The 25,572-nt window shown below is 47.8% G+C and overlaps 1 pseudogene across 1 annotated transcript in view; it reads right to left on the reverse strand.

Moving 5' to 3' along the window:
• Positions 1 to 25,572, reverse strand: part of LOC311115460 — a 55,222-nt pseudogene that overhangs the window by 2,270 nt on the left and 27,380 nt on the right. The window contains exons 5-9 of the transcript in view: positions 24,298 to 24,411; positions 20,870 to 20,962; positions 9,127 to 9,226; positions 5,518 to 5,593; positions 4,326 to 4,397 (exon numbers count right to left, since the gene is read on the reverse strand). The product of the transcript in view is annotated as an uncharacterized misc_RNA (transcript). The remainder of the gene's footprint in view (positions 1 to 4,325; positions 4,398 to 5,517; positions 5,594 to 9,126; positions 9,227 to 20,869; positions 20,963 to 24,297; positions 24,412 to 25,572) is intronic.

The following is a 25,572-nucleotide window of genomic DNA, read 5'->3' on the forward strand; positions in this document are numbered from 1 at the left end:
CCAGCACGAGGTGCACCTGTGTAATGATCATGCCGTTTAAATCAGCTCCTTGATATGCCGCACCTGTCAGGTGGATGGATTATCTTGGCAATGGAGAAATGCTCACTAACAGGGATGTAAGCAAATTTGTGCACAAAATTTGAGAGAAATATACTTTTTGTGCGAATGGAAAATGTTGGGGATCTTTTATTTCAGCTCATGAAACATGGGACCAACACTTTACATGTTAGGTTTATATTTTTGTTCAGTATAAACGCATGGATACACAGAATAAAGGTATTTAACATTTTGGGGGGATTTTACAAATTAATTTAGTTAATTCCCCACTATAGTAAAACAACAAATTATAGAACTAAAAGCCATAATAATGAAAGTGCATGTTGCTGCACACAGAGACCATTCAGATCATTTCATTTAAGCTTCATTTATATTTAACCAGGTTAATTACTTTGATTTAAACAGGTATTTCACCTTTACTTAAACAGGTTGGTGTCATTGAGACAAAAATTGAATACAAACTCTCAATAAAACAGTTAATCTCAAATAAACGCCCGCTCGGAGGGGGCACTGGAAGCCTGAACGCCCGCTCGGAGGGGGCACTGGAAGCCAGGATGCTGAGGACGTGGCAGGCGAGGTTGCTGACCGCAGGGAACTGAAATCTCTGTGCCTGCCACCACAACAGAACAGCGCTGGTCTGCTTGTTAAACTGGGGTCCACACAGTCTTTCATTTAGTTTTCCAGTGGTCTTGACTGGGGCGTAATGATATCTGCTCCATCCTACCAGTCCAAGAACTCACGCTATGTGACTGTTGGTCTCTTCATCAGTGGGGGGATCAACCCTGATAACTGGGACATGACCTCTACTATGATCAACCCTGATAACTGGGACATGACCTCTACTATGATCAACCCTGATAACTGGGACATGACCTCTACTATGATCAACCCTGATAACTGGGACATGACCTCTACTATGATCAACCCTGATAACTGGGACATTACCTCTACTATGATCAACCCTGATAACTGGGACATGACCTCTACTATGATCAACCCTGATAACTGGGACATGACCTCTACTATGATCAACCCTGATAACTGGGACATTACCTCTACTATGATCAACCCTGATAACTGGGACATGACCTCTACTATGATCAACCCTGATAACTGGGTCATGACCTCTACTATGATCAACCCTGATAACTGGGACATGACCTCTACTATGATCAACCCTGATAACTGGGACATGACCTCTACTATGATCAACCCTGATAACTGGGACATTACCTCTACTATGATCAACCCTGATAACTGGGACATGACCTCTACTATGATCAACCCTGATAACTGGGTCATGACCTCTACTATGATCAACCCTGATAACTGGGACATGACCTCTACTATGATCAACCCTGATAACTGGGACATGACCTCTACTATGATCAACCCTGATAACTGGGACATGACCTTTACTATGATCAACCCTGATAACTGGGACATGACCTCTACTATGATCAACCCTGATAACTGGGACATGACCTCTACTATGACCAACCCTGATAACTGGGACATGACCTCTACTATGATCAACCCTGATAACTGGGACATGACCTCTACTATGATCAACCCTGATAACTGGGACATGACCTCTACTATGATCAACCCTGATAACTGGGACATGACCTCTACTATGATCAACCCTGATAACTGGGACATTACCTCTACTATGATCAACCCTGATAACTGGGACATGACCTCTACTATGATCAACCCTGATAACTGGGACATGACCTCTACTATGATCAACCCTGATAACTGGGACATGACCTCTACTATGATCAACCCTGATAACTGGGACATGACCTCTACTATGATCAACCCTGATAACTGGGTCATGACCTCTACTATGATCAACCCTGATAACCGGGTCATGACCTCTACTATGATCAACCCTGATAACTGGGTCATGACCTCTACTATGATCAACCCTGATAACTGGGTCATGACCTCTACTATGATCAACCCTGATAACTGGGACATGACCTCTACTATGATCAACCCTGATAACTGGGACATGACCTCTACTATGATCAACCCTGATAACTGGGACATGACCTCTACTATGATCAACCCTGATAACTGGGACATGACCTCTACTATGATCAAGCCTGATAACCGGGTCATGACCTCTACTATGATCAACCCTGATAACTGGGACATGAAACATGACCTCTACTATGATCAAGCCTGATAACCGGGTCATGACCTCTACTATGATCAAGCCTGATAACCGGGACATGAAACATGACCTCTACTATGATCAACCCTGATAACTGGGACATGAAACATGACCTCTACTATGATCAAGCCTGATAACCGGGTCATGACCTCTACTATGATCAAGCCTGATAACCGGGTCATGACCTCTACTATGATCAACCCTGATAACCGGGTCATGACCTCTACTATGATCAACCCTGATAACTGGGACATGACCTCTACTATGATCAAGCCTGATAACTGGGACATGACCTCTACTATGATCAACCCTGATAACTGGGACATGACCTCTACTATGATCAACCCTGATAACTGGGACATGACCTCTACTATGATCAAGCCTGATAACCGGGTCATGACCTCTACTATGATCAAGCCTGATAACCGGGTCATGACCTCTACTATGATCAAGCCTGATAACCGGGTCATGACCTCTACTATGATCAAGCCTGATAACCGGGTCATGACCTCTACTATGACCAACCCCAGGGGTGTAGTGGAGGGTCCACCAGCTATAAGCCATATAGCCTCTTATCTTTCAGTGGCCGTTGTCTATACTCACTTCTGAACCCCCACTGATATGTATCACGGTAGTGTAGTGGAGGTATATGCTGTATCTATTAATAAGGCTGGTGGAACAGATCAGAATGTTTAATCACGGTAGTGTGGTGGAGGTATATGCTGTATATAAGGCTGGTGGAACAGATCAGAATGTTTAATCACGGTAGTGTGGTGGAGGTATATGCTGTATCTATTAATAAGGCTGGTGGAACAGATCAGAATGTTTAATCACGGTAGTGTGGTGGAGGTATATGCTGTATCTATTAATAAGGCTGGTGGAACAGATCAGAATGTTTAATCACGGTAGTGTGGTGGAGGTATATGCTGTATCTATTAATAAGGCTGGTGGAACAGATCAGAATGTTTAATCACGGTAGTGTGGTGGAGGTATATGCTGTATCTATTAATAAGGCTGGTGGAACAGATCAGAATGTTTAATCACGGTAGTGTGGTGGAGGTATATGCTGTATCTATTAATAAGGCTGGTGGAACAGATCAGAATGTTTAATCACGGTAGTGTAGTGGAGGTATATGCTGTATATAAGGCTTTCCCCAGAAACCTTCTCTATTAAATGTTAACTACAAAGTAGCCCATGCCTACCTGACAGAACGATATCATGACGATTATTTGCACCAATCGGGTGGCCGTTTTTATTTTGCCAACTCCATCTCGTGTGCTACAGAAACACAGCTAATCAGACAACAGTGCTAGGTGCCTGCACACTTGAATTAAAGGGTAACTACTCTCAAAAATCAACATTTCTTAGGATTTTTCCCAGACCTCAAAAGGGGTCTCCTGATGTGGTTTAAGCATTTTGATGGACATAGAATATCCCATAACATAATATGTATATATATATAATGTTGTTGTTTTTCTGTAGATAAAAAAAAAGTGTGTCTTTGAGAATGAAAACCTGAAAAGAATCTGAAAGCTGTGAATTTCTGACTCAGTGTATCTGTTTCAACAGTAGTCCTGCTGTCAGCCTCCTGCCCAGTCCAGCTTGGGTTGGCCTGACTGTGAAACACCAATATGGGATTCATCATTCAGAGGGTATGTCACTGTTTCTCATAGTATTTTTCACACATGGTCGCGCCCCTGATAACTGGTACATTAAAAACACAAGGCGGAGGCAAATCTAGCACACGTTGACACGTTCACTCATTCCACAAGGCGTGTGAACGTGTCAATAAGAAGAAACGTTGTCCATTCACAGTCCATGTTAGGAGCTCAGTTTCACATTAAGGTGAGATGTATCAGCAGCGGGGTTAGTTCATTTAGTCCCACATCACCCCTCATACTCCATGTTAGGAGCTCAGTTTCACATTAAGGTGAGATGTATCAGCAACGGGGTTAGTTCATTTAGTCCCACATCACCCCTCATACTCCATGTTAGGAGCTCAGTTTCACATTAAGGTGAGATGTATCAGCAACGGGGTTAGTTCATTTAGTCCCATATCACCCCTCATACGTCTGTCTGTACCTGCTGGGTGAGGGGGGTTGAGGTGATGATGGTGATGATGAAGGTGGATGTGGGCCGTCATACGATCCTGACCTGGTGACCAACATACACACACACACACACACACACACACACACACACACACACACACACACACACACACACACACACACACACACACACACACACACACACACACACACTGATTACAGCAGATCTACTTATCTTACACACTGACTACAGCAGAGCTACTTATCATACACACTGACTACAGCAGAGCTACTTATCATACACACTGACTACAGCAGAGCTACTTATCATAAACACTGACTACAGCAGAGCTACTTATCATACACACTGACTACAGCAGAGCTACTTACCATAAACACTGACTACAGCAGAGCTACTTATCATACACACTGACTACAGCAGAGCTACTTATCATACACACTGACTACAGCAGAGCTACTTATCATACACACTGACTACAGCAGAGCTACTTATCATAAACACTGACTACAGCAGAGCTACTTATCATACACACTGACTACAGCAGAGCTACTTACCATAAACACTGACTACAGCAGAGCTACTTATCATACACACTGACTACAGCAGAGCTACTTACCATACACACTGACTACAGCAGAGCTACTTATCATAAACACTGACTACAGCAGAGCTACTTATCATACACACTGACTACAGCAGAGCTACTTATCATACACACTGACTACAGCAGAGCTACTTATCATACACACTGACTACAGCAGAGCTACTTATCATACACACTGACTACAGCAGAGCTACTTATCATACACACTGACTACAGCAGAGCTACTTACCATAAACACTGACTACAGCAGAGCTACTTATCATACACACTGACTACAGCAGAGCTACTTACCATACACACTGACTACAGCAGAGCTACTTATCATAAACACTGACTACAGCAGAGCTACTTATCATACACACTGACTACAGCAGAGCTACTTATCATACACACTGACTACAGCAGAGCTACTTATCATACACACTGACTACAGCAGAGCTACTTATCATACACACTGACTACAGCGGAGCTACTTACCATACACACTGACTACAGCAGAGCTACTTATCATACACACTGACTACAGCAGAGCTACTTATCATACACACTGACTACAGCAGAGCTACTTATCATACACAGACATATCACAAAACACACCTCTTGACGACGCTGGGCTGGTTGCGGTCCAGAGACGTCTCCTGACCCCTGGAGGACTCACAGTCCCATGATGCATCTGTCACAACACAACACTAGTTACCATGGTTACATCACTAACCTTCCTTCCTTCCTGTGTGTGTGAGTATGTTTGTGTGTAAGGGCACGTCTGTGTGTGTGCATATGTGCATATGCGTGTGTGTGTGTGTGTGACTGTGTGTGTGCTAACCAGTGTTGGGGAAGATACTCTGAAAATATAGTTCACCAAGCTACCAATTACTTCACATTGGAAGAAGTTAAGCTACACTAAAGCTACCCTTAAGAAAAACATAGTTTACTTAACTAAAATTACTTCGAGAAAATAGTTCACTGCTTCCAAACTACTACTAAAAAATATATCTATATCATGAAATGTCAGACTTCACACTGGAAGAACAGACCACTGTGTAGTCAGATGTTAACAGAATGTGTAATTAGGCTATTTAACACAACCAGTGAGAATCAGGCAGGTCTGATGAGGAAAACAAAGAACATTCCTGCTACTTCACCCATATTTGATTTGAGCAAAAACAGTAATACATAATTACAGTAGTTAGCTACACCGCTACATGGTAAAACAGTAGTGTTTAGTTCCAGTAGTTAGCTACACCGCTACATGGTAAAACAGTAGTACGTAGTTCCAGTAGTTAGCTACACCGCTACATGGTAAAACATTAGTACGTAGTTCCAGTAGTTAGCTACACCGCTACATGGTAAAACAGTAGTACGTAGTTCCAGTAGTTAGCTACACCGCTACATGGTAAAACAGTAGTACGTAGTTCCAGTAGTTAGCTACACCGCTACATGGTAAAACAGTAGTGTGTAGTTCCAGTAGTTAGCTACACCGCTACATGGTAAAACAGTAGTGTGTAGTTCCAGTAGTTAGCTACACCGCTACATGGTAAAACAGTAGTACGTAGTTCCAGTAGTTAGCTACACCGCTACATGGTAAAACAGTAGTGTAGTTCCAGTAGTTAGCTACACCGCTACATGGTAAAACAGTAGTACGTAGTTCCAGTAGTTAGCTACACCGCTACATGGTAAAACAGTAGTACGTAGTTCCAGTAGTTAGCTACACCGCTACATGGTAAAACAGTAGTGTGTAGTTCCAGTAGTTAGCTACACCGCTACATGGTAAAACAGTAGTGTAGTTCCAGTAGTTAGCTACACCGCTACATGGTAAAACAGTAGTGTGTAGTTCCAGTAGTTAGCTACACCGCTACATGGTAAAACAGTAGTGTGTAGTTCCAGTAGTTAGCTACACCGCTACATGGTAAAACAGTAGTACGTAGTTCCAGTAGTTAGCTACACCGCTACATGGTAAAACAGTAGTGTGTAGTTCCAGTAGTTAGCTACACCGCTACATGGTAAAACAGTAGTGTGTAGTTCCAGTAGTTAGCTACACCGCTACATGGTAAAACAGTAGTGTGTAGTTCCAGTAGTTAGCTACACCGCTACATGGTAAAACAGTAGTACGTAGTTCCAGTAGTTAGCTACACCGCTACATGGTAAAACAGTAGTGCGTAGTTCCAGTAGTTAGCTACACCGCTACATGGTAAAACAGTAGTACGTAGTTCCAGTAGTTAGCTACACCGCTACATGGTAAAACAGTAGTGTGTAGTTCCAGTAGTTAGCTACACCGCTACATGGTAAAACAGTAGTACGTAGTTCCAGTAGTTAGCTTCACCGCTACATGGTAAAACAGTAGTGTGTAGTTCCAGTAGTTAGCTACACCGCTACATGGTAAAACAGTAGTGTGTAGTTCCAGTAGTTAGCTACACCGCTACATGGTAAAACAGTAGTGTGTAGTTCCAGTAGTTAGCTACACCGCTACATGGTAAAACAGTAGTGTGTAGTTCCAGTAGTTAGCTACACCGCTACATGGTAAAACAGTAGTGTGTAGTTCCAGTAGTTAGCTACACCGCTACATGGTAAAACAGTAGTGTGTAGTTCCAGTAGTTAGCTACACCGCTACATGGTAAAACAGTAGTACGTAGTTCCAGTAGTTAGCTACACCGCTACATGGTAAAACAGTAGTGCGTAGTTCCAGTAGTTAGCTACACCGCTACATGGTAAAACAGTAGTGTGTAGTTCCAGTAGTTAGCTACACCGCTACATGGTAAAACAGTAGTACGTAGTTCCAGTAGTTAGCTACACCGCTACATGGTAAAACAGTAGTGTGTAGTTCCAGTAGTTAGCTACACCGCTACATGGTAAAACAGTAGTGTGTAGTTCCAGTAGTTAGCTACACCGCTACATGGTAAAACAGTAGTACGTAGTTCCAGTAGTTAGCTACACCGCTACATGGTAAAACAGTAGTGTGTAGTTCCAGTAGTTAGCTACACCGCTACATGGTAAAACAGTAGTGTAGTTCCAGTAGTTAGCTACACCGCTACATGGTAAAACAGTAGTGTGTAGTTCCAGTAGTTAGCTACACCGCTACATGGTAAAACAGTAGTGTGTAGTTCCAGTAGTTAGCTACACCGCTACATGGTAAAACAGTAGTGCGTAGTTCCAGTAGTTAGCTACACCGCTACATGGTAAAACAGTAGTACGTAGTTCCAGTAGTTAGCTACACCGCTACATGGTAAAACAGTAGTACGTAGTTCCAGTAGTTAGCTACACCGCTACATAGTAAAACAGTAGTACGTAGTTCCAGTAGTTAGCTACACCGCTACATGGTAAAACAGTAGTGTGTAGTTCCAGTAGTTAGCTACACCGCTACATGGTAAAACAGTAGTACGTAGTTCCAGTAGTTAGCTACACCGCTACATGGTAAAACAGTAGTGTGTAGTTCCAGTAGTTAGCTACACCGCTACATGGTAAAACAGTAGTACGTAGTACCAGTAGTTAGCTACACCGCTACATGGTAAAACAGTAGTGTGTAGTTCCAGTAGTTAGCTACACCGCTACATGGTAAAACAGTAGTGTGTAGTTCCAGTAGTTAGCTACACCGCTACATGGTAAAACAGTAGTACGTAGTTCCAGTAGTTAGCTACACCGCTACATGGTAAAACAGTAGTGTGTAGTTCCAGTAGTTAGCTACACCGCTACATGGTAAAACAGTAGTGTGTAGTTCCAGTAGTTAGCTACACCGCTACATGGTAAAACAGTAGTGTGTAGTTCCAGTAGTTAGCTACACCGCTACATGGTAAAACAGTAGTACGTAGTTCCAGTAGTTAGCTACACCGCTACATGGTAAAACAGTAGTGTGTAGTTCCAGTAGTTAGCTACACCGCTACATGGTAAAACAGTAGTGTGTAGTTCCAGTAGTTAGCTACACCGCTACATGGTAAAACAGTAGTGTGTAGTTCCAGTAGTTAGCTACACCGCTACATGGTAAAACAGTAGTACGTAGTTCCAGTAGTTAGCTACACCGCTACATGGTAAAACACGGCCAATATTTGAATTTAGTTCAACTACCACCAAGCTACTGTAAAATGTAGTTAAATTAGTAGTTGAACTACATGCAGTTCACTACTCCCCAACACTGGTGCTAACCCTGTATAAACTGTAGTTGGGATACGGCATGCTGATCCTGGCCGTTCTGATGAGCGATTGCTTCTGTCTTACAGATCTGTTGTGCCGGAACGATGACTTCTGTCTGAACAGGGAGCTCTATGGGAGGGAAATGAGAAAGGGCCGTTGCCGTCTCCTCCAGGATCCTCTTCTCCTGGAAACACACACAGAACAAGGCTAACGCTAATGCTAATGCTAATAATTACGAATAATAGAGGACTCATTACATGTTTTTCAGTTAGCGTATTCATCTGAAGATAGCTAGGTGGGACAACCACACTAGGACAACCGCACTAGGTGGGACAACCACACTAGGACAACCGCACTAGGACAACCGCACTAGGACAACCGCACTAGGACAACCGCACTAGGACAACCGCACTAGGACAACCACACTAGGTGGGACAACCACACTAGGACAACCGCACTAGGACAACCACACTAGGTGGGACAACCACACTAGGACAACCGCACTAGGACAACCACACTAGGACAACCACACTAGGTGGGACAACCACACTAGGACAACCACACTAGGTGGGACAACCACACTAGGACAACCACACTAGATCGGACAACCACACTAGGACAACCACACTAGGTGTGACAACCGCACTAGGACAACCACACTAGGTGGGACAACCGCACTAGGTGGGACAACCACACTAGGACAACCACACTAGGACAACCGCACTAGGTGGGACAACCACACTAGGACAACCACACTAGGACAACCGCACTAGGACAACCACACTAGGTGGGACAACCGCACTAGGTGGGACAACCACACTAGGACAACCACACTAGATCGGACAACCACACTAGGACAACCACACTAGGACAACCACACTAGGTGGGACAACCACACTAGGACAACCGCACTAGGACAACCACACTAGGTGGGACAACCACACTAGGACAACCGCACTAGGACAACCACACTAGGACAACCACACTAGGTGGGACAACCACACTAGGACAACCACACTAGGTGGGACAACCACACTAGGACAACCACACTAGATCGGACAACCACACTAGGTTGGACCACTGCACTAAATGGGATAACCACACTAGGACAACCACACTTGGACAACCACACTAGGACAACCGCACTAGGTGGGACAACCACACTAGGACAACCGCACTAGGACAACCACACTAGGACAACCGCACTAGGTGGGACAACCACACTAGGACAACCGCACTAGGACAACCACACTAGGACAACCGCACTAGGACAACCACACTAGGACAACCACACTAGGTGGGACAACCGCACTAGGTGGGACAACCACACTAGGACAACCACACTAGATCGGACAACCACACTAGGACAACCACACTAGGTGTGACAACCGCACTAGGACAACCACACTAGGTGGGACAACCGCACTAGGTGGGACAACCACACTAGGACAACCACACTAGGACAACCGCACTAGGTGGGACAACCACACTAGGACAACCACACTAGGACAACCGCACTAGGACAACCACACTAGGTGGGACAACCGCACTAGGTGGGACAACCACACTAGGACAACCACACTAGATCGGACAACCACACTAGGACAACCACACTTGGACAACCACACTAGGACAACCGCACTAGGTGGGACAACCACACTAGGACAACCGCACTAGGACAACCACACTAGGACAACCACACTAGGACAACCACACTAGGTGGGACAACCGCACTAGGTGGGACAACCACACTAGGACAACCACACTAGGACAACCACACTAGGACAACCGCACTAGGTGGGACAACCACACTAGGACAACCGCACTAGGACAACCACACTAGGTGGGACAACCGCACTAGGTGGGACAACCACACTAGGACAACCACACTAGGACAACCACACTAGGTGTGACAACCGCACTAGGACAACCACACTAGGTGGGACAACCACACTAGGTGGGACAACCGCACTAGGTGGGACAACCACACTAGGACAACCGCACTAGGAGGGACAACCACACTAGGAGGGACAACACCACTAGGTGGGACAACCACACTAGGTGGGATAACCGCACTAGGAGGGACAACCCCACTAGGTGGGACAACCACACTAGGTGGGACAACCACACTAGGAGGGACAACCGCACTAGGAGGGACAACCCCACTAGGTGGGACAACCACACTAGGTGGGACAACCACACTATGACAACCACACTAGGTGGGACAACCACACTAGGACAATCACACTAGGACAACCACACTAGGACAACCACACTAGGTGGGACAACCCCACTAGGTGGGACAACCACACTATGTGGGACAACCACATTAGGACAACGTCACTAGGTGGGACAACCACACTAGGACAATCACACTAGGACAACCACACTAGGACAACCACACTAGGTGGGACAACCACACTAGGAGGGACAACCCCACTAGGTGGGACAACCACACTAGGTGGGACAACCGCACTAGGAGGGACAACCCCACTAGGTGGGACAACCACACTAGGTGGGACAACCACACTATGACAACCACACTAGGTGGGACAACCACACTAGGACAATCACACTAGGACAACCACACTAGGACAACCACACTAGGTGGGACAACCCCACTAGGTGGGACAACCACACTATGTGGCACAACCACATTAGGACAACGTCACTAGGACAACCACATTAGGTGGGACAACCACACTATGACAACCACACTAGGTGGGACAACCACACTAAGACAACCACACTAGGACAACCACACTAGGTGGGTAAACCGCACTAGGTGGGACAACCACACCAGGACAACCACACTAGGTGGGACAACCACACTTGGTGGGCCAACCACACTAGGTGGGACAACCACACTACGACAACCACACTAGGTGGGACAACCACACTAAGACAACCACACTAGGACAACCACACTAGAACAACTACACTAGGTGGGTCAACCGCACTAGGTGGGACAACCACACCAGGACAACCACACTAGGACAACCACACTACGACAACCACACTAGGTGTGACAACCACACTATGACAACCACACTAGGTGTGACAACCAAACTAAGACAACCACACTAGGTGGGATAACCACACTAAAACAACCACACTAGGTGGGACAACCATGCAAGGACAACCACACTAGGTGGGACAACCCTACTAGGTGGGACAACCACACTATGTGGGACAACCACACTAGGAGAACCACACTAGGTGGGACAATCACACTTGGTGGGACAACCACACTTGGTGGGACAACCACACTAGGACAACCACCCTAAAACAACCACACTAGGTGGGACAACCACACTTGGTGGTACAACCACACTAGGTGGGACAACCACACTAGGTGGGACAACCACACTAGGACAACCACACTAGGTGGGACAACCACACTAGGACAACCACACTAAGACAACCACACTAGGACAACCACACTAGAACAACCACACTAGGTGGGACAACCACACTAGGACAACCACACTAGTTGGGACAACCACACTAGGACAACCACACTAAGACAATCACACTAGGACAACCACACTAGAACAACTACACTAGGTGGGTCAACCGCACTAGGTGGGACAACCACACCAGGACAACCACACTAGGACAACCACACTAGGTGGGACAACCGCACTAGGTGGGACAACCACACTAGGTGGGACAACCACACTACAGCAACCACACTATGACAACCACACTAGCTGTGACAACCACACTATGACAACCACACTAGGTGTGACAACCACACTAGGACAACCACACTAGGTGGGACAACCACACTAAAACAACTACACTAGGTGGGACAACCACACTAAAACAACCACACTAGGTGGGACAACCATGCAAGGACAACCACACTAGGTGGGACAACCCTACTAGGTGGGACAACCACACTATGTGGGACAACCACACTAGGTGGGACAACCACACTAGGACAACCACACTAGGTGGGACAACCACACTAGGACAACAACACTAGGTGGGACAACCACACTAGGACAACCACACTAGGTGGGACAACCACACTAGGACAACCACACTAGGACAACCACACTAAAACAACCACACTAGGTGGGACAACCACACTTGGTGGGACAACCACACTAGGTGGGACAACCACACTAGGTGGGACAACCACACTAGGTGGGACAACCACACTAGGACAATCACACTAGGTGGGACAACCAAACTAGGTGGGACAACCACACTAGGACAACCACACTAGGACAACCACACTAGGTGGGACAATCACACTAGGACAACCACACTAGGTGGGACAACCACACTAGGACAACCACACTAAGACAACCACACTAGGACAACCACACTAGAACAACCACACTTGGTGGGACAACCACACTAGGTGGGACAACCCCACTAGGTGGGACAACCACACTAGGTGGGACAACCACACTAGGACAACCACACTAAGACAACCACACTAGGACAACCACACTAGAACAACTACACTAGGTGGGTCAACCGCACTAGGTGGGACAACCACACCAGGACAACCACACTAGGACAACCACACTAGGTGGGACAACCACACTACAGCAACCACACTATGACAACCACATTAGGTGGGACAACCACACTAAAACAACTACACTAGGTGGGACAACCACACTAAAACAACCACACTAGGTGGGACAACCATGCAAGGACAACCACACTAGGTGGGACAACCCTACTAGGTGGGACAACCACACTATGTGGGACAACCACACTAGGTGGGACAACCACACTAGGAGAACCACACTAGGTGGGACAACCACACTAGGACAACCACACTAGGACAACCACACTAAAACAACCACACTAGGTGGGACAATCACACTAGGTGGGACAACCACACTAGGACAACCACACTAGGACAACCACACTAGGTGGGACAACCACACTAGGACAACCACACTAGGACAATCACACTAGGTGGGACAACCACACTAGGACAACCACACTAGGTGGGACAACCACACTAGGTGGGACAACCACACTAGGACAACCACACTAGCTGGGACAACCACACTAGGACAACCACACTAGGTGGGACAACCACACTAGGACAATCACACTAGGACAACCACACTAGGACAACCACACTAGGACAACCGCACTAGGTGGGGACAACCACACTAGGACAACCACACTAGGACAACCACACTAGGACAACCACACTAGGACAACCACACTAGGACAATCACACTAGGTGGGACAACCACACTAGGACAACCACACTAGGACAACCGCACTAGGTGGGGACAACCACACTAGGACAACCACACTAGGACAACCACACTAGGACAACCACACTAGGTGGGACAACCACACTAGGTGGGACAACCACACTAGGTGGGACAACCACACTAGGTGGGACAACCACACTAGGACAATCACACTAGGTGGGACAACCACACTAGGTGGGACAACCACACTAGGACAACCACACTATGTGGGACAACCACACTAGGTGGGACAACCACACTAGGTGGGACAACCACACTAGGACAATCACACTAGGTGGGACAACAACACTAGGTGGGACAACCACACTAGGACAACCACACTAGGACAACCACACTAGGTGGGCCAACCACACTAGGACAACCACACTAAGACAACCACACTAGGACAACCACACTAGAACAACCACACTTGGTGGGACAACCACACTAGGACAACCCCACTAGGTGGGACAACCACACTAGGTGGGACAACCACACTAGGACAACCACACTAAGACAACCACACTAGGACAACCACACTAGAACAACTACACTAGGTGGGTCAACCGCACTAGGTGGGACAACCACACCAGGACAACCACACTAGGACAACTACACTAGGTGGGTCAACCACACTAGGTGGGACAACCGCACTAGGTGGGACAACCACACTAGGTGGGACAACCACACTAGGTGGGACAACCACACTAGGTGGGACAACCACACTAGGACAATCACACTAGGTGGGACAACCAAACTAGGTGGGACAACCACACTAGGACAACCACACTAGGACAACCACACTAGGTGGGACAATCACACTATGACAACCACACTAGGTGGGACAACCACACTAGGACAACCACACTAAGACAACCACACTAGGACAACCACACTAGAACAACCACACTTGGTGGGACAACCACACTAGGTGGGACAACCCCACTAGGTGGGACAACCACACTAGGTGGGACAACCACACTAGGACAACCACACTAAGACAACCACACTAGGACAACCACACTAGAACAACTACACTAGGTGGGTCAACCGCACTAGGTGGGACAACCACACCAGGACAACCACACTAGGACAACCACACTAGGTGGGACAACCACACTACAGCAACCACACTATGACAACCACATTAGGTGGGACAACCACACTAAAACAACTACACTAGGTGGGACAACCACACTAAAACAACCACACTAGGTGGGACAACCATGCAAGGACAACCACACTAGGTGGGACAACCCTACTAGGTGGGACAACCACACTATGTGGGACAACCACACTAGGTGGGACAACCACACTAGGAGAACCACACTAGGTGGGACAACCACACTAGGACAACCACACTAGGACAACCACACTAAAACAACCACACTAGGTGGGACAATCACACTAGGTGGGACAACCACACTAGGACAACCACACTAGGACAACCACACTAGGTGGGACAACCACACTAGGACAACCACACTAGGACAATCACACTAGGTGGGACAACCACACTAGGACAACCACACTAGGTGGGACAACCACACTAGGTGGGACAACCACACTAGGACAACCACACTAGCTGGGACAACCACACTAGGACAACCACACTAGGTGGGACAACCACACTAGGACAATCACACTAGGACAACCACACTAGGACAACCACACTAGGACAACCGCACTAGGTGGGGACAACCACACTAGGACAACCACACTAGGACAACCACACTAGGACAACCACACTAGGACAACCACACTAGGACAATCACACTAGGTGGGACAACCACACTAGGACAACCACACTAGGACAACCGCACTAGGTGGGGACAACCACACTAGGACAACCACACTAGGACAACCACACTAGGACAACCACACTAGGTGGGACAACCACACTAGGTGGGACAACCACACTAGGTGGGACAACCACACTAGGTGGGACAACCACACTAGGACAATCACACTAGGTGGGACAACCACACTAGGTGGGACAACCACACTAGGACAACCACACTATGTGGGACAACCACACTAGGTGGGACAACCACACTAGGTGGGACAACCACACTAGGACAATCACACTAGGTGGGACAACAACACTAGGTGGGACAACCACACTAGGACAACCACACTAGGTGGGACAATCACACTAGGACAACCACACTAGGTGGGCCAACCACACTAGGACAACCACACTAAGACAACCACACTAGGACAACCACACTAGAACAACCACACTTGGTGGGACAACCACACTAGGACAACCCCACTAGGTGGGACAACCACACTAGGTGGGACAACCACACTAGGACAACCACACTAAGACAACCACACTAGGACAACCACACTAGAACAACTACACTAGGTGGGTCAACCGCACTAGGTGGGACAACCACACCAGGACAACCACACTAGGACAACTACACTAGGTGGGTCAACCACACTAGGTGGGACAACCGCACTAGGTGGGACAACCACACTAGGTGGGACAACCACACTACAGCAACCACACTATGACAACCACATTAGGTGGGACAACCACACTAAAACAACTACACTAGGTGGGACAACCACACTAAAACAACCACACTAGGTGGGACAACCATGCAAGGACAACCACACTAGGTGGGACAACCCTACTAGGTGGGACAACCACACTATGTGGGACAACCACACTAGGTGGGACAACCACACTAGGAGAACCACACTAGGTGGGACAACCACACTAGGACAACCACACTAGGACAACCACACTAAAACAACCACACTAGGTGGGACAATCACACTAGGTGGGACAACCACACTAGGACAACCACACTAGGACCACCACACTAGGTGGGACAACCACACTAGGACAACCACACTAGGACAATCACACTAGCTGGGACAACCACACTAGGACAACCACACTAGGTGGGACAACCACACTAGGTGGGACAACCACACTAGGACAACCACACTAGGTGGGACAACCACACTAGGACAACCACACTAGGTTGGACAACCACACTAGGACAATCACACTAGGACAACCACACTAGGACAACCACACTAGGACAACCGCACTAGGTGGGGACAACCACACTAGGACAACCACACTAGGACAACCACACTAGGACAACCACACTAGGACAACCACACTAGGACAATCACACTAGGTGGGACAACCACACTAGGACAACCACACTAGGTGGGACAACCACACTAGGTGGGACAATCACACTAGGACAACCACACTAGGTGGGACAATCATACTAGGACAACCACACTAGGTGGGACAACCATGCTAGGACAACCACACTAGGACAACCACACTAGGTGGGACAACCACACTAGGACAACCACACTAGGACAATCACACTAGGACAATCACACTAGGTGGGACAATCACACTAGGTGGGACAACCACACTAGGACAACCACACTAGGACAACCACACTAGGTGGGACAACCACACTAGGACAACCACACTAGGACAACCACACTAAAACCATGTATACAGTGCCAGTCAAACATTTGGACACACCTACTCATTCCATTTTTTTTTTTTTTTTTTACTATTTTCTACATTGTAGAATAATAGTGAAGACATCAAACCTATGAAATAACAGATATGGAATCATGTAGTAACCAAAAAAGTGTTAAACAAATATTTAATATTTGAGATTCTTTAAAGTAGCCACCCTTTGCCTTGATGACAGCTTTGCAAACTCTTGGCATTCTCTCAACCAGCTTCACCTGGAATGCTTTTCCAACTGTGGTAGTCACCTGGAATGCATTTAAATTAACAGGTGTGCCATGTTAAAAGTTAAAATTGTGGAATTTATTTCCTTCTTAATGTGTTTGAGTCAATCAGTTGTGTTGTGACAAGGTAGGGGGGTATACAGAAGATAGCCATATTTGGTAAAAGACCAAGTCCATATTATGGCAAGAACAGGTCAAATAAGCAAAGAGAAACGACAGTCCATCATTACTTTAAGACATGAAGGTCAGTCAATACAGAACATTTCAAGAACTTTGAAAGTTTCTTCAAGTGCAGTCGCAAACATTATCAAGCGCTATGATGAAACTGGCTCTCATGAGGACCGCCACAGGAAAGGAAGACCCAGAGTTACCTCTGCTGCAGAGGATAAATTCATTAGAGTTAACTGCACCTCAGATTGCAGCCCAAATAAATGCTTCACATAGTTCAAGTAACAGACACATCTCAACATCAACTGTTCAGAGGAGACTGCGTGAATCAGGCCTTCATGGTCGAATTGCTGCAAAGAAACCACTACTAAAGGACACCAATAAGAAGACGAGACTTGCTTGGGCCAAGAAACACGAGCAATGGACATTAGACCGGTGGAAATCTGTCCTTTGGACTGATGAGTCCAAATTTGAGATTTTTGGTTCCAACTGCCGTGTCTTTGTGAGACGCGGTGTGGGTGAATGGATGATCTCCACATGAGTAGTTCCCACCGTAAAGCATGGAGGAGGAGGTAATTTGGTGTGATGTTGCTTTGCTGGTGACACTGTCAGTGATTTATTTAGAATTCAAGGCACACTTAACCAGCATGGTTACCACAGCATTCTGCAGTTATACGCCATCCCATCTAGTTTGGGCTTAGTGGGACTATCATTTGTTTTTCAACAGGACAATGACCCAAAACACACCTCCAGGCTGTGTAAGGGCTATTTGACCAAGAAGGAGAGTGATGGAGTGCTGCATCTGATGACCTGGCCTCCACAATCCCCCGACCTCAACCCAATTGAGATGGTTTGGGATGAGTCGGACGGCAGAGTGAAGGAAAAGCAGCCAACAGGTTCTCAGCATATGTGGGAACTCCTTCAAGACTGTTGGAAAAGCATTCCAGGTGAAGCTGGTTGAGAGAATGCCAAGAGTGTGCAAAGCTGTCATCAAGGCAAAGGGTGGCTACTTTGAAGAATCTAAAATCTAAAATATATTTTGATTTGTTTAACACTTTTTTGGTTACTACATGATTCCATATGTGTTATTTCATAGTTATTCTACAACGTAGAAAATAGTCAAAATAAAGAAAAACCCTTGAATGAGTAGGTGTGGCCAAACGTTTTACTGGTACTATATATATACAGTGCCTTGCAAAAGTATTCATCCCCCATGACGTTTTTCCTATTTTGTTGCATTACAACCTGTAATTTAAATGGATTTTTATATTCAAAAAAATAAATAAAGGAAAAGTTCAGTAGCTCAGTTGGTAGAGCATGGCACTTGCAACACCAGGGTTGTGGGTTCGTTTCCCACGGGGGGCCAGTATGAAAATGTATGCACTCACTAACTGTAAGTCGCTCTGGATAAGAGCGTCTGCTAAATGACTAAAATGTAATGTAAAAGTGGTGCGTGCATATGTATTCACCCCCTTTGCTATGAAGCCCCTAAATAAGATCTGGTGCAACCAATTACCTTCAGAAGTCAGTTAAATAAAGCCCACCTGTGTGCAATCTAAGTGTCACATGATCTGTCACATGATCTCAGTATATATACACCTGTTCTGAAAGGCCCCAGAGTCTACAACACAACTAAGCAAGGGGCACCACCAAACATATGGAAGAAGGTACTCTGGTCAGATGAGACAAAAATTGAGCTTTTTGGCCATCAAGGAAAACGCTATGTATGGCGCAAACCCAACACCTCTCATCACCCCGAGAACACCATCCCCACAGTGAAGCATGGTGGTGGCAGCATCATGCTGTGGGGATGGTTTTTATCGGTGGGAACTGGGAAACTGCTCAGAATTGAAGGAATGATGGATGGCGCTAAATACAGGGAAATTCTTGAGGGAAACCTGTTTCAGTCTTCCAGAGATTTGAGAATAGGACGGAGGTTCACCTTCCAGCAGGACAATGACCCTAAGCATACTGCTAAAGCAACACTCGAGTGGTTTAAGGGGAAACATTTAAATGTATTGGAATGGCCTAGTCAAAGCCCAGATCTCAATCCAATTGAGAATCTGTGGTATGACTTAAAGATTGCTGTACACCAGCGGAACCCATCCAACTTGAGGGAGCTGGAGCAGTTTTGCCTTGAAGAATGGGCAAATATCCTAGTGGATAGATGTGCCAAGCTTAATGATACAAACCCCCCAAAAAAACCATTTTAATTCCAGGTTGTAAAGATACAAAATAGGAAAAATGCCAAGGGAGGTGAATACTTTCGCAAGCCACTGTATATATTATATATATATTTTTTACTAAAGCCTAATGTGTGTGGCAGGGCTAATGCTAAAGGCTAATATGTGTGTCAGCGCTAATGCTTAAGGCTAATGTGTGTGTCAGCGCTAATGCTAAAGGCTAATGTGTGTTTCAGCGCTAATGCTAAAGGCTAATGTGTGTGTCAGGGCTAATTCTAAAGGCTAATGTGTGTGTCAGGGCTAATTCTAAAGGCTAATGTGTGTGTCAGGGCTAATGCTAAAGGCTAATGTGTGTGTCAGGGCTAATTCTAAAGGCTAATGTGTGTGTCAGGGCTAATTCTAATGGCTAATTTGTGTGTGTCAAGGCTAATTCTAAAGGCTAATTTGTGTGTCAGGGCTAATGCTAAAGGCTAATGTGTGTGCTACCTCTTCGTTGTGTCTCCGTTCCTCCTCGTCCACCTCTCTCTGCGCTCTCTCCCACACTACCTTCAGTTTCTCCTGCTCCCTGAGATACTGCTCCTGCAGACACACACACACACACACACACACACACACACACACACACACACACACACACACACATAAACACACACACACACACACACACACACACACACACACACACACACACACACACACACACACACAAACACACACACACACACACACACACATAAACACGTGAACGCACGTCACGCACACACACACACACACACGTGAACGTGAAACCGACATCAGGGTGATGCAAACAGTGTAGCTTCCTCCACTGTCCCTGTCCCATACCTGGCTGCAACTAGTGATCCTCTGCTCGCTAACACCCCTGACCACCCTCCTGTCCCATACCTGGCTGCAACTAGTGATCCTCTGCTCGCTAACACCCCTGACCACCCTCCTGTCCCATACCTGGCTGCAACTAGTGATCCTCTGCTCGCTAACACCCCTGACCACCCTCCTGTCCCATACCTGGCTGCAACTAGTGATCCTCTGCTCGCTAACACCCCTGACCACCCTCCTGTCCCATACCTGGCTGCAACTAGTGATCCTCTGCTCGCTAACACCCCTGACCACCCTCCTGTCCCATACCTGGCTGCAACTAGTGATCCTCTGCTCGCTAACACCCCTGACCACCCTCCTGTCCCATACCTGGCTGCAACTAGTGATCCTCTGCTCGCTAACACCCCTGACCACCCTCCTGTCCCATACCTGGCTGCAACTAGTGATCCTCTGCTCGCTAACACCCCTGACCACCCTCCTGTCCCATACCTGGCTGCAACTAGTGATCCTCTGCTCGCTAACACCCCTGACCACCCTCCTGTCCCATACCTGGCTGCAACTAGTGATCCTCTGCTCGCTAACACCCCTGACCACCCTCCTGTCCCATACCTGGCTGCAACTAGTGATCCTCTGCTCGCTAACACCCCTGACCACCCTCCTGTCCCATACCTGGCTGCAACTAGTGATCCTCTGCTCGCTAACACCCCTGACCACCCTCCTGTCCCATACCTGGCTGCAACTAGTGATCCTCTGCTCGCTAACACCCCTGACCACCCTCCTGTCCCATACCTGGCTGCAACTAGTGATCCTCTGCTCGCTAACACCCCTGACCACCCTCCTGTCCCATACCTGGCTGCAACTAGTGATCCTCTGCTCGCTAACACCCCTGACCACCCTCCTGTCCCATACCTGGCTGCAACTAGTGATCCTCTGCTCGCTAACACCCCTGACCACCCTCCTGTCCCATACCTGGCTGCAACTAGTGATCCTCTGCCTGCTAACACCCCTGACCACCCTCCTGTCCCATACCTGGCTGCAACTAGTGATCCTCTGCTCGCTAACACCCCTGACTACCCTCCTGTTCCATACCTGGCTGCAACTAGTGATCCTCTGCTCGCTAACACCCCTGACCACCCTCCTGTCCCATACCTGGCTGCAACTAGTGATCCTCTGCTCGCTAACACCCCTGACCACCCTCCTGTCCCATACCTGGCTGCAACTAGTGATCCTCTGCTCGCTAACACCCCTGACTACCCTCCTGTTCCATACCTGGCTGCAACTAGTGATCCTCTGCTCGCTAACACCCCTGACCACCCTCCTGTCCCATACCTGGCTGCAACTAGTGATCCTCTGCTCGCTAACACCCCTGACCACCCTCCTGTCCCATACCTGGCTGCAACTAGTGATCCTCTGCTCGCTAACACCCCTGACCACCCTCCTGTCCCATACCTGGCTGCAACTAGTGATCCTCTGCTCGCTAACACCCCTGACCACCCTCCTGTTCCATACCTGGCTGCAACTAGTGATCCTCTGCTCGCTAACACCCCTGGCCCACCCTCCTGTCCCATACCTGGCTGCAACTAGTGATCCTCTGCTCGCTAACACCCCTGACCACCCTCCTGTCCCATACCTGGCTGCAACTAGTGATCCTCTGCTCGCTAACACCCCTGACCACCCTCCTGTCCCATACCTGGCTGCAACTAGTGATCCTCTGCTCGCTAACACCCCTGACCACCCTCCTGTCCCATACCTGGCTGCAACTAGTGATCCTCTGCTCGCTAACACCCCTGACCACCCTCCTGTTCCATACCTGGCTGCAACTAGTGATCCTCTGCTCGCTAACACCCCTGACCACCCTCCTGTTCCATACCTGGCTGCAACTAGTGATCCTCTGCTCGCTAACACCCCTGACCACCCTCCTGTTCCATACCTGGCTGCAACTAGTGATCCTCTGCTCACTAACACCCCTGACCACCCTCCTGTCCCATACCTGGCTGCAACTAGTGATCCTCTGCTCGCTAACACCCCTGACCACCCTCCTGTCCCATACCTGGCTGCAACTAGTGATCCTCTGCTCGCTAACACCCCTGACCACCCTCCTGTCCCATACCTGGCTGCAACTAGTGATCCTCTGCTCGCTAACACCCCTGACCCACCCTCCTGTCCCATACCTGGCTGCAACTAGTGATCCTCTGCCTGCTAACACCCCTGACCACCCTCCTGTTCCATACCTGGCTGCAACTAGTGATCCTCTGCTCGCTAACACCCCTGACCACCCTCCTGTCCCATACCTGGCTGCAACTAGTGATCCTCTGCTCGCTAACACCCCTGACCACCCTCCTGTTCCATACCTGGCTGCAACTAGTGATCCTCTGCTCGCTAACACCCCTGACCACCCTCCTGTCCCATACCTGGCTGCAACTAGTGATCCTCTGCTCGCTAACACCCCTGACCACCCTCCTGTCCCATACCTGGCTGCAACTAGTGATCCTCTGCTCGCTAACACCCCTGACCACCCTCCTGTCCCATACCTGGCTGCAACTAGTGATCCTCTGCTCGCTAACACCCCTGACCACCCTCCTGTCCCATACCTGGCTGCAACTAGTGATCCTCTGCTCGCTAACACCCCTGACCACCCTCCTTCACAGCGTACCAACCGATTGAACTATACAAAAGGATATAATTGGATTGCTCCATCAGCGAGATTTAAAGTGGGCTGATACAAATGCACGCGTCACACACACCTGTAGGAGTCTCTCCTGTTCTCACATCTCCTGTTATCACCTCTCCTGTTATCTCCTCTCCTGTTATCTCCTCTCCTGTATTCACCTCACCTGTAGTCTCCTCTCCTGTTATCTCCTCTCCTGTTATCTCCTCTCCTGTTATCACCTCTCCTGTTATCACCTCTCCTGTAGTCTCCTCTCCTGTTATCACCTCTCCTGTTATCTCCTCTCCTGTTATCTCCTCTCCTGTTATCACCTCTCCTGTTATCACCTCTCCTGTAGTCTCCTCTCCTGTTATCACCTCACCTGTAGGAATCTCTCCTGCTCCAGCTGCCACCTCTCCTGTTATCACCTCACCTGTAGGAATCTCTCCTGCTCCAGCTGCCACCTCTCCTGTCGTCTCCTCTCATCCTCAGGGTTCCACACCCAGTGATCTACACGCTTAGCCAGGTTCAACATGGGGCTCTCAATCTAACACACCAGGAGACAGACAGGAGGACAGGAAAGGACAGGTGAGAGGACAGGTGTTATACTGGAGAGGAAAGGACAGGTAGGAGGACAGGTGTTATACTGGAGAGGAAAGGAGAGGTGAGAGGACAGGTGTTATACTGGAGAGGAAAGGACAGGAGAGAGGACAGGTGTTATACTGGAGAGGAGAGGAAAGGTGAGAGGACAGGTGTTATACTGGAGAGGAAAGGACAGGAGAGAGGACAGGTGTTATACTGGAGAGGAAAGGAAAGGTGAGAGGACAGGTGTTATACTGGAGAGGAAAGGAAAGGTGAGAGGACAGGTGTTATACTGGAGAGGAAAGGACAGGAGAGAGGACAGGTGTTATACTGGAGAGGAAAGGACAGGAGAGAGGACAGGTGTTATACTGGAGAGGAAAGGACAGGAGAGAGGACAGGTGTTATACTGGAGAGGAAAGGAAAGGTGAGAGGACAGGTGTTATACTGGAGAGGAAAGGACAGGAGAGAGGACAGGTGTTATACTGGAGAGGGAAGGACAGGAGAGAGGACAGGATTATACTGGAGAGGAAAGGACAGGTGAGAGGACAGGTGTTATACTGGAGAGGAAAGGAAAGGTGAGAGGACAGGTGTTATACTGGAGAGGAAAGGAAAGGTGAGAGGACAGGTGTTATACTGGAGAGGAAAGGAGAGGTGAGAGGACAGGTGTTATACTGGAGAGGAAAGGAGAGGTGAGAGGACAGGTGTTATACTGGAGAGGAAAGGAGAGAGGACAGGTGTTATACTGGAGAGGAAAGGTGAGAGGACAGGTGTTATACTGGAGAGGAAAGGACAGGTGAGAGGACAGGTGTTATACTGGAGAGGAAAGGACAGGTGAGAGGACAGGTGTTATACTGGAGAGGAAAAGACAGGTGGGAGGACAGGTGTTATACTGGAGAGGAAAGGACAGGTGAGAGGACAGGTGTTATACTGGAGAGGAAAGGACAGGTGAAAGGACAGGTGTTATACTGGAGAGGAAAGGAGAGGTGAGAGGACAGGTGTTATACTGGAGAGGAAAGGACAGGTGGGAGGACAGGTGTTATACTGGAGAGGAAAGGACAGGTGAGAGGACAGGTGTTATACTGGAGAGGAAAGGAGAAGTGAGAGGACAGGTGTTATACTGGAGAGG

This window comes from Coregonus lavaretus, assembly GCF_964263955.1.
Source record: "Coregonus lavaretus genome assembly, contig: HAP1_SCAFFOLD_3463, whole genome shotgun sequence".
Taxonomy (NCBI): domain Eukaryota; kingdom Metazoa; phylum Chordata; class Actinopteri; order Salmoniformes; family Salmonidae; genus Coregonus; species Coregonus lavaretus.